Genomic DNA, 13,408 nt, shown 5'->3' with positions numbered 1-13,408 from the left:
CTGGACAAAAAGGTTTATTAGTACTCTGATATCTCCACCATTTAAGCTTTTAGTTTAACCAAAATAGGCTTTATGAAAATTCTTTTCAGGTTTAGTGCTACACTTGCTCGCTTTCATTCATTCCCAACCAATTGTTTATTTCACTTCATACTTACATTTAACCCAAATATTGTGTACTAATTTTATTGTGTGGTACGAAAGCCGAGAGAGACCATGCACTATTATTATTTTTGCTAGTTTGTTTTCTCGTTATCACAACTAAATTTCTCGTTATCTTGAGATAACATATGTTGTTTTCCCGTGATCTCGATATAACAAAAGTTGTATTCTTAATAGGGCTGGGTATCGATTCAGATGTTCCAGATCGATTCGATTTCGATTCACAAGCTATCAAATCGATTCAATTCCGATTCGCGATTAAATTTTCGATTCTGGTTCTCGGGTAGGTTTTTATACTCGATTCTCGATTCAACTCAATGAATATAGATTTAATACAAATACTATATTAATAAAAAAGAACAGTGAACAGCAATTTACAAGTGGGTAATTAATAAAAAATTAAAAGCCACAACACTAACGTTGAAGAAGACTAGTAATTATATTAAAGTTAATCATACAATCGTGTAATGTTTGTGGAAATAAATATGAAAGAAAAAAAAATCGATTATGCTCTTTGAGAATCGATTTTTATTAGACCACGTTTAAAAAAAAAAAACGATTAATCGGAAAATCAATTTTTTTGCCCAGCCCTAATTCTTAAGATGTGTTTAAGCGTACTTGTACTCGATAGAATGTGTTGTTTTGTTTGTAAACAGCAAAAGCATAATTTGCTAAATTAGCATGGATGAACAAATTAGATTTTACTTGGATCAGAAATTTGCTCAAGCTGAAATAGATTTGTCAATATTTACAATTTTACAGAGGTGAATTTAGGGACCGTCTTTAAGTTACTCAAAAATATTCACGTTTCTACTTTTAACAGCATTTAAATGGAATGACGTAAAGTAAAAAAATAGTAACAAAACCAACGTGTTTATGTGCTTGTCAGCTATAATGCACACTTTTTAGATTTGTTATTTATTTAAATAAACTGTTAAATACTATTCAAGATAGAAACATACAGTATTTCTTTAAAGATGGTCCCTAAATTCACGAACATGAACGGTCTAACTTTATTTATTATTAAAGGAATAGTCTACTCATTTTCAATATTAAAATATGTTATTACCTTAACTAAGAATTGTTGATACATCCCTCTATCATCTGTGTGCGTGCACGTAAGCAGGGGAGCGCGCTGAGACACTTCGAGAGCATTTAGCTTAGCCCCATTCATTCAATGGTACCATTTAGAGATAAAGTTAGAAGTGACCAAACACATCAACGTTTTTCCTATTTAAGACGAGTAGTTATACGAGCAAGTTTGGTGGTACAAAATAAAACGTAGCGCTTTTCTAAGCGGATTTAAAAGAGGAACTATATTTTATGGCGTAATAGCACTTTTGGGAGTACTTCGACTCGCCTGAAAAGTCCGTTCCCCTTCTCACTCTCATAATGGGAGAGGGAGGGTGTTACTGGGCCGAGTCGAAGTACTCCCAAAAGTGCTATTACGCCATAAAATATAGTTCCTCTTTTAAATCCGCTTAGAAAAGCGCTACGTTTTATTTTGTACCACCAAACTTGCTCGTATAACTACTCGTCTTAAATAGGAAAAACGTTGATGTGTTTGGTCACTTCTAACTTTATCTCTAAATGGTAGCATTGAATGAATGGGGCTAAGCTAAATGCTATCGAAGCGTCGCAGCTCGCTCCAGCGCTTACGTGCACGCACACAGATGATAGAGGGATGTATCAACAATTCTTAGTTAAGGTAATAACATATTTTAATATTGAAAATGAGTAGACTATTTCTTTAAGTCTATCAGCTACACATTAGCTGCACGTGTGGTAACAGCGAAGACCCCAACTGATATGCTTTAGCAGTCCACTTCAAAATACACTAAATATTATGGACAGGAAATAACATTATGACATTTGGATTATCATGTCAGGATAACGTGAAAACAAGCAAGCAAAAATAATAAAAGTGCATGTCCTCTCTCGGCTTCCGTTTTGTAGTAATTTTTTCAGGAGTAACTTTTACTGCTCACACAGTACTTTGGGTTAAGAACTGGATCGTAAGAACACAGATGGGTGGGCACAAGAACTATTGATTATGAAATGAATATAAAAACAGATAATTTTGTAACGGGAAGATTTCTCGTTTTTGTTTAGTTCAACTTGAAGTACCAAAGTAAGGGAAAAATCAAACAAGAACGTGTTTATGGCATTGAGAGGCACGTTTTTATATAGAGAATAGTTTTCTGTGGAAAGTTAGCATCTTCCGTGCGTCTCAAGTTCTCTAGCTCGTGAACGAGTCTGTGAGTCCCAATTGCAAGTGATTATCCCCATGCCATAATCCCTTGAAAAATAAGAGCTCCTGGATGTAAACTTTCGAGGGAGTAGCACAATAATATCACATTTTGTGGACAACTGTAATACTGTAGCTGTTACCACCAAAATGACAAAGAATCTGCATGTTTACCATATTGATTTAGAGGAGTACACAATTTGATGCTCTTCGCAGCCAAAGTCTGTTCTGATAACACACACCAATGCAACATTTTGAAGTCTAATAAATATGCAGACTTTCCCAAGACAACATTTTGGTATTCTTTAGAAATGACAAATAATTGGCAAGATTAGTCTTAACACCTGAAAACTGTAAATCAAAAGGGAATTAAAAAGAATCTGAATAAATAAGCAGAATTGTAATACTTATCTGAACCGATACAATTTAAATGATACCCAACCCTATACAGTAGTAGTAGTATAAGTTATTAATTGGATTAAGACTAGTGTTAGAAGCATGTAACGGACTCCTCATCTTATTTAAAAATTTACTATACTAGGTATTGAAAACTTGCAATGAAACACAATCTTTGGTAATAAAGTAACAATACCTCGCTTTTATTAAAAAGGCAAACAGCTCAGTCAAAGATGACAACAACAGTTGACTAAATATAGTCACAAGTGTTTAACTTTGTTATTTTAAAATGTATAACAGCAGCGTTAAACAGTCATATTGAACATCAATACATTTTTATATTGCAAGCAATACAGATACTTTAATCAATTACTATAGTAGGGATGAGATTGTTATGCGCATCTCATCAGTTAAGTCGGTTCCGTGATTAGTAGTAAATCATAATCACCTGCTTTCAGATGGAGCCCCATTTACTACACAGAGCCGTAGTTCACTGACAAGCTAAGCAATATCGCAGGGGATTCGTCCACAATAATGAATGCAACATTGCAGAGTTTGTCAATGAATCAAGGCTCTGTGCAGTAAATGGGGCTCCATCTGAAAGCAGGTGATTGCGATTTACTACTAATCACGGAACCGACTTTACTGATGAGATGTGCATAACAATCTCATCCGATATATCGCCCAGCCCTACTAGTTCAAGTATGTCAGACATGAACACTTCACTGCAGACAAGACAATCAAAAATATCCAATAAGGTAGTCAATCAGTTAAAAACTATTTTCTTAATTTCATAACTATTATCTCATTTGAAACCAGTCACTTAAAAAGTGTATATAAACCAGATAACAGCAAGGGGCAACATTTACTTGCAACATTATAAAAACCAGTTAACGGCTAAACAATCTTCAAAAATCTTTACAACAACAGTTGTAAAATCGTCATAATAAACTCCAACATTCTTGATAAAAAAGTAGGCTGAAAAGAAACTAACACCAATTCAAAATGTATAGAACTACATTTCATGAACACTGAAGGCTTGGTGATTAGGTGCTAACAGCACTTTCATACCGACTTCTCCTTTTGGCAGTTATACCTCTGTTTATCACAAAGTATTGTATGTTTTGTACTGACCAGTTTTGTAGCACAGGCTCTTCAGCAGATTTGCACTAAAGACACTCAGATTTTGTGGCCAAATTTCCTTTTGCTATGTGGACTTTAAAATGTCTCATCACGGCAGCAACTTCAGCTTTAGACCACATTCTTTTCTTCTTATCAGCAGTCCCACGATGTTCAACACTTCCAATTACTAAAAAGAAAGCAGCATTGCAAAATGTTTAATACTGTAAAAAAAAATTGACAGAAATGCTCAGTAGTAGTTACAAGAATTGTCAAATTTTTGACAAATCGTTTATGCCCATGACATTTTATGAAACCAACATTGATTATTAAATTTATCATTTTATGTTCTTCCCTCAAAAGAGACAAATCTGAAAGTTTAATGAAGTCCAACGTTAAGTGACAACGAAGGATTATCAAGTAGAGAAGTGGTTACTAAAATAATTACCTGCACATAAACGTTTGTGAGCTACAAAAAGTGAGTGAGTGAGTGAGATTTATGGGTCGCGTAATTCTTTTTTATTTTAGGGTCGCTCTTTAAAAAGTTAAAAAAAACACTGAAGTAGAGGGATGCGTTACTGGTTTCAGAGTTATGTAAAGCACTGTGGTTATTTACACACGTGCAGCTCATAATAAAGTGTCTTAGGAGCGGTTTACACTTTGTATTAATTTGAGAGACACACATTCTCTTTACACCTGGTATTTAAATCTGTCTCTTTTTTTTCCCCACTTTCCACCGCTTCTGTCCAGATTACTCTGAGGGGATGGTCTGTGGAGGCTATGGGCGAGTTTCTCTGCTGCCATTTAAACATGAGTGGGAGTAATGACGAGTTTATATTGACACAAACTAATATTATGTCAGAGTCCACTGCTTGTGTTGTAAGTAAACATGCTGCACAGTAGGGCTGGGTATTGTTAGGAATTTCACAATTTGATTCTATTCTGATTCTTGAGGCTTCGATTCAATTCGATATTGATTTGTTTGCTTCAATATCGATTCAATAATAAGTAGATACACAAGTAATTAAGTACCCGAGTAGCCTATATTTTAATTTTAGCTTTTGGTGCAGGTTTGAACGGAGTGCAGCTGCTGTTTGCCATCTTGCTGTTTTGGTAAAGCGTGTTTTGGTAAAGCTCGTCTTGTACAATGCTGAACGCTCTCACTAGAGCAGGGCTATTCAGTTAGTTTGTCATGGGGCCAGTTCATGAAAAGCATCTCAAATAAGGGGCCGAAGATATATCAGTGATTATGACTACATTTTCCTATATTTAAACTGCATAACAACAAAATCAGTGCATTGTACAATAGGCTTTTTCTACAAACATGTATTTTCAAACTGCATACAACAAAATTCGTGCATTGTAAGATGTCCAAGTACGCTTTTTCTACATCCAGACATGTTCATAAGTTGTATTTTAAAACTGCATAACAACATAAGTGCACTGTAAGATGCCCGAGAAAGCTTTAATTTACATTTAAAGGGGTAAATAAGAGCCATATCACACTCATTGAGAATTTAACTTATTTACTCACTTTAGTACACATAACAAAAAAGTTTACAATATGTAACATAACATTGTTTTATGCTGTTTTTGTCAAAGCTAATAATTTCACTACCCCTATTTAAACTACAACAGCCATCTTAATAATTGGCAAACATTAGTCTAGCTTCTAATTAGAGAAATTATACTTTTAGATTTCGCTAGAGCAGTAAAATCAGGTGTATGTTTGTCAGTAGATACGCGTTCAGTGGTGCAGGTGTAGGGCGTGATGGGTGATTAACTGTTACTAATCGTTTCAATGCGTTTCCTTTATTAAAACATCTAATGTCATTGTGGATAAGCAAGTCATCATTGAGCCGACATATCAATCAACAACTGTCGGAAAAGGCGGTTTTGTAAGATGGAAATACAAGAAGTTAAAACAGCCATAGAGTCCGTGGTCTCACCACTGTCAGTCATCGCGTCTTGATATGCGGGCCAGTCACGTGACTCGCGCTCTGCATCTCATGCTGTAACAGATGCACACTCATCAACTCGTAACTGTAGGGCCCGTTGTCCAACTACATTTATTTTAATTCTACATTTATTTATTCTAGAGATGTCTTTTTCACAGACTACATAAAGAGTATAACTACGGTAACATGTAAATAATAACATGTAAATAATGCACATAAATAAAGTGAGCAAGAGCGCTCAACAATATTGAATCAACAGGCACGTGCAACCTAGATAGCAGGTTGCTCAAACAAAAATCACCAGCTAACTTGCATTAAATTTGCAAGAACTATAGACGAATACAATAACAGGCTTAAATAAACCCAAAACATAAATCCACTTACAGTTCTCACGGACTCGCGTTTTATCAACTGGCCATCCACGTCTTTAACTCATATCGGCCGTGTGGCGCACGTGCACGCTCGTAGTGTAAAGCGCGTCCACGCTATTCTCCAAAATGTTTTATCAACTGGCTAGTTATCCTGCAGACAGTGATGATCCAGACCGCGTCTTTCTCATTTCGGCCGTGTGGCGCGCGGCCCCGCTCGCGGTGTGAAGCGCGTCTGCGCTATTCTCCGAGATGCACCTCACGGCCTTTTGTGCAGCGGATTTTTTTTTTTTGACGACCTAGTTAAGGCGGTGGGATTTTTAAGCTGAGGCGGGCTGCCTGAACTGAAATGGGCTGCTGGAAACCCTGCTCTGAATGTGGTTGAAAGTGGACGAGCTCATAACGTTTTGAACACAGTTTACAACTGCCTTTAGCAATGTCCACTTGTGATCAGTTCGACGAAACGCATCTTAAAGAGCATCCATTTCATTGTTAAGAAACTTTATTTTGTGTATTTGGTATTATACAATGTGTTTGCATGGTTTATGGTTAAAAAGCACATTATTTTCCACATACTGTAAACTTTTGTAGCTTTTTCACGCTCTTCCTGAAACTCATCGATTTGAAAAGCTCTGTGTACCTTGATTGGCCAGCTAATCTGTACATTGTGATTGGCCTGACTCTGAATACCTCTGACGTCAGCTGGAAATGTGACGCTCCTTACCATGTTTGAAAGATTAGGTCACAATGCAGTGCTAACAGAAGTTAACTTACAGGCTGTGAGTCAAAATGAGAGAAATTATGATAATGTCGATCTTTACTACATCACCAATCCCAGGAAGTAAACTGTTGCCTACAAGCTGTGTGTTTGTTGTGGTCCAAGAAAAGAGATTTACGTTGAAGACGATAACTCGTGTCTTCGTTTACTTTGGGGTTTGTACCTTTTGCATATCGTTAACATGTACTAATACACACTTACACACCAAAGGAAATGAGAAAAATACAACATACAACCATTATTTAAAGGCGGAGTGCACAATGTTTGAAAGCCAATGTTGAGATTTGAAATCACCCAAACACGTCCCTACCCCAATAAAATCTGGAGCTTCTTTTGATAGGTTGTTTCACTTTCTTAAAGTTAAAAATATATGACTAGACCCCAAAAGATTTTTGTCTCTTTTTCAGTTTTGTCTTTGTAAAAACATTACAAAAACACAACAAAATGCACAGCCTAATGGGGCATACACACCATACGCGAGTTCAACGATTTGGGTGAGTAGATTACATACAAAGCCAATGCAAAGCCGCATCCTCGCACACAGCGATGCGAATTGGGTGGCGCAATTGCAATTGAAAATATTCAACTCAAGCGGAAATTTTGCATGACACGAAGTTAAATCCCACCAGTAATCTAGAGCGAGTAACGCGACGCCCCCGTGTTTGGTGTGTACATTATATACAAGTTATATATTTGCACACACACACACGACACTGCTTTCACGGTGGTCATTGAGTGACACTAGTTATTGAGTGTGGTGGGAAACAGCGTCTTATAAGTTACTGACAGCAATGCACATATCGGAGGAAGAGCTGGTCGTGGGATTTGTCACTGTTTGTGAGGTAAATGTGTTACAGTTTGTCGTCAACCAGTTGCAGTTACTGCTGGGCTGCAGACGTGACACCTCACAGAACTGTTTGAGTGAGACTTTGCCACATGCCGGACTCTGAGTTTTACACACAACACAACGTCACGTTAAATAGGAATGATGATTAGTTCTCTCAATGTCTATCAGACGCTGACTGTGTTTGACTTTGTGTGGCATGCGTGAGCCAGTCGGCGTGTAACGGGAGTGATTTCAAAGCATTTGAAGCGGTTTGCTCTTGGGTTGCTCGGTGCTTTGGTGTCGTGTGTCAATTTGTCTGTGGGGCTGTGCTAATGTGCTAACGTGACCAAACCGGCAAATCTATCGGCCAAACAAAAAGATTTATTGGCCTCTGCAATATACAGGGTTCCCACACCTTAGTTAACTTCAAATTCAAGGACCTTTCAAGGACTTTCCAGGTCCAATACCCTCAAATTCAAGGATTAAATGTGGGGACACATTTCCAATGAGAGCAAGATTACATTGTGTTACCTTTTAAGATACATTGTTACAGTTTTTCTTTTGAGGGAGCTCGCGCTGCGTCACTGCGGTGACACTTTGAGGACGCCTCTAGAGGGTAAGTGTGTCTGAATGTGTATATCAAATTCAACCAATGGTAAGGCTTAACGACAAAGACAGGGTGACGCGGGAGCCAGGAAGTATATCGCTATTTGAAATATTGCCAAAGACGGTGTTACAGGGACGCAGAAAGTATGGCAAGAGAGACGCAGCGTCTCGTTCCCTTCTCAGGGCACAACACGTAACACGAGGTTGTTGTTTGACATTTGACATTTCATGTGTCAAACACAAGTATGAAAAAAGCATTTTGGTATGAATCAACATTCGCATACAGAAGATATAAGCATTTAAAGCTAACATTAAAAGGCTAGAAATTTTATGTTATTATCCTACACTACACAGGGAATAATATGGATTTTTTTCTAGAAAACTTATTGCATAAAATAGATTCAAGCACTTTCAATGACCTGTATCTATGTATGTATATTTTCAAAAATTTCCCAGGGCCTTGGAACCCTCCAGATTCACAAACTTTCAAGGATTTCAAGGACGCGTGGGAACCCTGACTATATTAGTCGACCACTTAAGACATTTTTCTCCACAGGTGGCGTTTTAGTTTCTTGAAACCGTCACACTGTTGCATTGCATAGGAAGACTGCTGACATTAGCTTAGTGCAGAGGTAGGTAACTTCGGTCCTGGAGTGATTTTGTGCATTTTCTAATTGGCATTTATGCACCCATGAAGAGGACGCCATTTCTTGTGAAAATCTGGAAGGGATTCAAGTCCGTAAGCGAAGTATTATTGGGTTGTGTTGTGTTTAGTCTCAATTTTACAGTAATTTTATGTCTGACAACAAAACAAATAATATGAAAAAAGCATTCAGCTGTGTTAAAATACAATATAATGTGACAGATTAGAGAGAAGCAAAACATATTTCAAGTGCCAACAATAGACTAAAGGCAAACATGAAGTAATAACACCACAAATATACTAATTAGGGAGTAATATCAGACCCACAAAAATCCTCAAAAACCAGTAGGAAACACTGTCTAAATGATGTTTAAGTGTATGCATTTAATGTATTGCAAAATAAGTGGATAAAACAAACTAAGTGGCGAGTAAACTGAAAGAACAACAAAGTAAACATTATAGTTACCAATTAGGGCTGGGCGATATATATCGGGGATTCTCATGCGTGTTTCATCAGTAAAGCCGTTTCCTTTATTAGTAGTACGGATGGGACGATTACCAGTTTCACGATTAACCATGATAAAATGTCCTGACTGTTAGTATTATCATTTAAAATGTAATTATCATCAAACACGGTTGTAATTACCGTGATTTTGAAAACTTGCGGTAAATTCTGTCCAGCCAGAATCAGCTTGACGCAGACGCGTGCATGCAACATTGTTTTTTGCACGAGAAGGCGTGGCGAAGGCAGTCCAGTCGATCACAAAGGCAATGTCGGTAGATCGCACACAAGTTAAATGTCTAGCGGAGGATTTTTTCGAATTTTAGAAAAGAACCGCCTTCTCAACTTTTAAAAAAAATGCATATGCACAACACTCCTGATTGACAACTACAGGGAGTGCAGAATTATTAGGCAAATGAGTATTTTGACCACATCATCCTCTTTATGCGTGTTGTCTTACTCCAAGCTGTATAGGCCGGAAAGCCTACTACCAATTAAGCATATTAGGTGATGTGCATCTCTGTAATGAGAAGGGGTGTGGTCTAATGACATCAACACCCTATATCAGGTGTGCATAATTATTAGGCAACTTCCTTTCCATTGGCAAAATGGGTCAAAAGGAGGACTTGACAGGCTCAGAAAAGTCAAAAATAGTGAGATATCTTGCAGAGGGATGCAGCAGTCTTAAAACTGCAAAGCTTCTGAAGCGTGATCATCAAACAATCAAGCGTTTCATTCAAAATAGTCAACAGGGTCGCAAGAAGCGTGTGGAAAAACCAAGGCGCAAAATAACTGCCGTGAACTGAGAAAAGTCAAGCGTGCAGCTGCCAAGATGCCACTTGCCACCAGTTTGGCCATATTTCAGAGCTGCAACATCACTGGAGTGCCCAAAAGCACAAGGTGTGCAATACTCAGAGACATGGCCAAGGTAAGAAAGGCAGAAAGTCGACCACCACTGAACAAGACACACAAGCTGAAACATCAAGACTGGGCCAAGAAATATCTCAAGACTGATTTTTCTAAGGTTTTATGGACTGATGAAATGAGAGTGAGTCTTGATGGGCCAGATGGATGGGCTGGTAAAGGGCAGAGAGCTCCAGTCTGACTCAGAAGCCAGCAAGGTGGAGGTGGAGTACTGGTTTGGGCTGGTATCATCAAAGATGAGCTTGTGGGGCCTTTTCGGGTTGAGGATGGAGTCAAGCTCAACTCCCAGTCCTACTGACAGTTTCTGGAAGACACCTTTTTCAAGCAGTGGTACAGGAAGAAGTCTGCATCCTTCAAGAAAAACATGATTTTCATGCAGGACAATGCTCCATCACACGCGTCCAAGTACTCCACAGCGTGGCTGGCAAGAAAGGGTATAAAAGAAAAAAATCCAATGATATGGCCTCCTTGTTCACTTGATCTGAACCCCATTGAGAACCTGTGGTCCATCATCAAATGTGAGATTTACATGGAGGGAAAACAGTACACCTCTCTGAACAGTGTCTGGGAGGCTGTGGTTTCTGCTGCACGCAATGTTGATGGTGAACAGATCAAAACACTGACAGAATCCATGGATGGCAGGCTTTTGAGTGTCCTTGCAAAGAAAGGGGCTATATTGGTCACTAATTTGTTTTTGTTTGGTTTTTGAATGTCAGAAATGTATATTTGTGAATGTTGAGATGTTATATTGGTTTCACTGCCAAAAATAAACAATTGAAATGGGTATATATTTGTTTTTTGTTAAGTTGCCTAATAATTATGCACAGTAATAGTCACCTGCACACACAGATATCCCCCTAAAATAGCTAAAACTAAAAACTACTTCCAAAAATATTCAGCTTTGATATTAATGAGTTTTTTGGGTTCATTGAAAACATGGTTGTTGTTCAGTAATAAAATTAATCCTCAAAAATACAACTTGCCCAATAATTCTGCACTCCCTGTAGGAGAACCAATAGTCTTGATGATCCACCCAGAAAAAGAAAATCCTCTGCAATACCTTTAATAACTGTAATAACAAGCTTTGGAAAACAAAGAGCAAAATTGGCATTATGGTCTTAGAAACAAGTCTTTTTGAGTTGTTGCGCATTTCTTCTCAAGTGTGTTTTTATAAATCTTATGCCTGCCCGCTGCAGCCGAGTCATCTAACTTCCGAAATTTGGATGCACATTCTTGCCTTCATGCAGGAGCTGATCCACACGCACGGTGTATGTGCACGCGTGACCGAACGAGAGCGAGAGATGCTTCTGATACTGTTGTCATTTTCTAGTTTGTTTCATCAAAACCGCATCTCCGCTATTTTAAAGAGTACTCGACATGGACTCAAGGATTTTTTTTAAACTCCTCAAAAACAAATGGCGTAATGGGGACAGCCCTGAATTCAACGTAGAGATATATGCAGTATAGTCCTAACACATTTAAAGTGCCATTAAAAAATTAACTGTTTTTAGCAGGTAAGTCTTGTCGGCTTTATCATTTTAAAAGTAGATCGCCACACAAAAAAGTCTGGACACCCCTGATTTAATGTTTATGCTTTTGTTTATGCAAAAGTGCCTATAGCTGCTAGTTGTATTTGTTGTTTGCTAATTTTCAAAAATAAAACTTGTTCACATGTTTTCAGTGTGTGTATCAGTTCTTTTTGAACCTTTTCATCTAATTTTAAGAAAACTGTAATAATATTGATAACCATGATAACTTTGGTCACTATAATCGTGGAATTTTCATACCGTTCCATCCCTAATTAGTAGTAAATCGCCATCAGCTGCTTTCATATGGAGCAACATTTAATACACAGAGCCGTAGTTCACTGACAAGCTGGGCCATATCACATTAATTATCGAGGACGTATCACCTGCGATAATTAATTTGATATGGCCCAGCTTGTCAGTGAACTACGGCTCTGTGTAGTAAATGCCGCTCCATCTGAAAGCAGCTGATGACGATTCAGATATTCTACTTTGATGGATCATTGTGTTGCTTATGTAGTTTGTGTTTAGGCCTGGGGCGGTAGACGGATTACTGCCATACCGCAGTCACATGCCGCGGGTCTAAGCTCCTCACTGTTGTGACTGCAAAAAAGAAAAAAAGAAAAAAGTAAAACATTGGCCTGCACTTGTGTATATGTGGGATTGTTATACGCTCAGCTTGTTCACTGAACATTATGGGGCGGTTTCCCGGACAGGGATTAGACTAGTCCTAGACTAAAACATTTTTAAGAACTGTTCAAACTGAAAACAACTTGCACTTACATATCTTAAAATACAACAGGGCCCTTTGTTTTGCCAAAAAATGCACACAGGTAATGTTTTTAGTAAGGCATGTTTGTTAAAACTAGTTATATTTCCATATTAAACTAAGGCCTAGTCCTGGATTAAGCTAATCCCTGTCCGGGAAACCGCCCCTAACAGTTAACTGATATGATTTAAATATTAAATTGTCCTTGAGTAGAAATACAGTTGGCGGTTGTCTGACTCGGTAAAAGCAATACAAACATTTTATTTCATTCGAACGTGCAAACAGCCGCAACAGATCAACAATAGAATCAGGATTCTTACATTAACCAATTTTCATGCAACAAAGAGCACGCGATCAGTCCAGAGGATTAATATCCAAAGAGGTTAGATTGTCTCTTTTTTTATCTAGCCTACTACAGTGGCCATTTCTAAAACAGGACACATTTCAAAAAGTTTTGCTTTTGGGTCTTCTTTCTCTGTTTGTGGAAAAAAAACGTTTTTTATGGTAAGGGTCTAGGACAGAAGCGATCTGCCAGAGCACGCGAGACAGTGGCGGTCTGCCCGGACGCGCAAGTGACAAAGACGGA

At 38.0% G+C, this 13,408-nt stretch overlaps 1 protein-coding gene across 9 annotated transcripts in view; it reads right to left on the bottom strand.

The window, feature by feature from the left end:
• Positions 1 to 3,649: 3,649 nt before the first annotated feature.
• LOC129435184 (uncharacterized) overlaps positions 3,650 to 13,408 on the bottom strand; it is a 56,666-nt gene continuing 46,907 nt past the window's right edge. For all 9 annotated transcript variants that reach the window (XM_073873870.1, XM_073873867.1, XM_073873869.1 and 6 more), the window contains one exon: positions 3,650 to 4,112. The gene's annotated coding sequence lies outside the window, so the exon portion shown is untranslated. The remainder of the gene's footprint in view (positions 4,113 to 13,408) is intronic.

Source organism: Misgurnus anguillicaudatus, chromosome 12 (genome assembly GCF_027580225.2).
Source record: "Misgurnus anguillicaudatus chromosome 12, ASM2758022v2, whole genome shotgun sequence".
Classification (NCBI taxonomy): Eukaryota; Metazoa; Chordata; class Actinopteri; order Cypriniformes; family Cobitidae; genus Misgurnus; species Misgurnus anguillicaudatus.
This window is presented reverse-complemented; position numbering and strand designations above follow the sequence as displayed.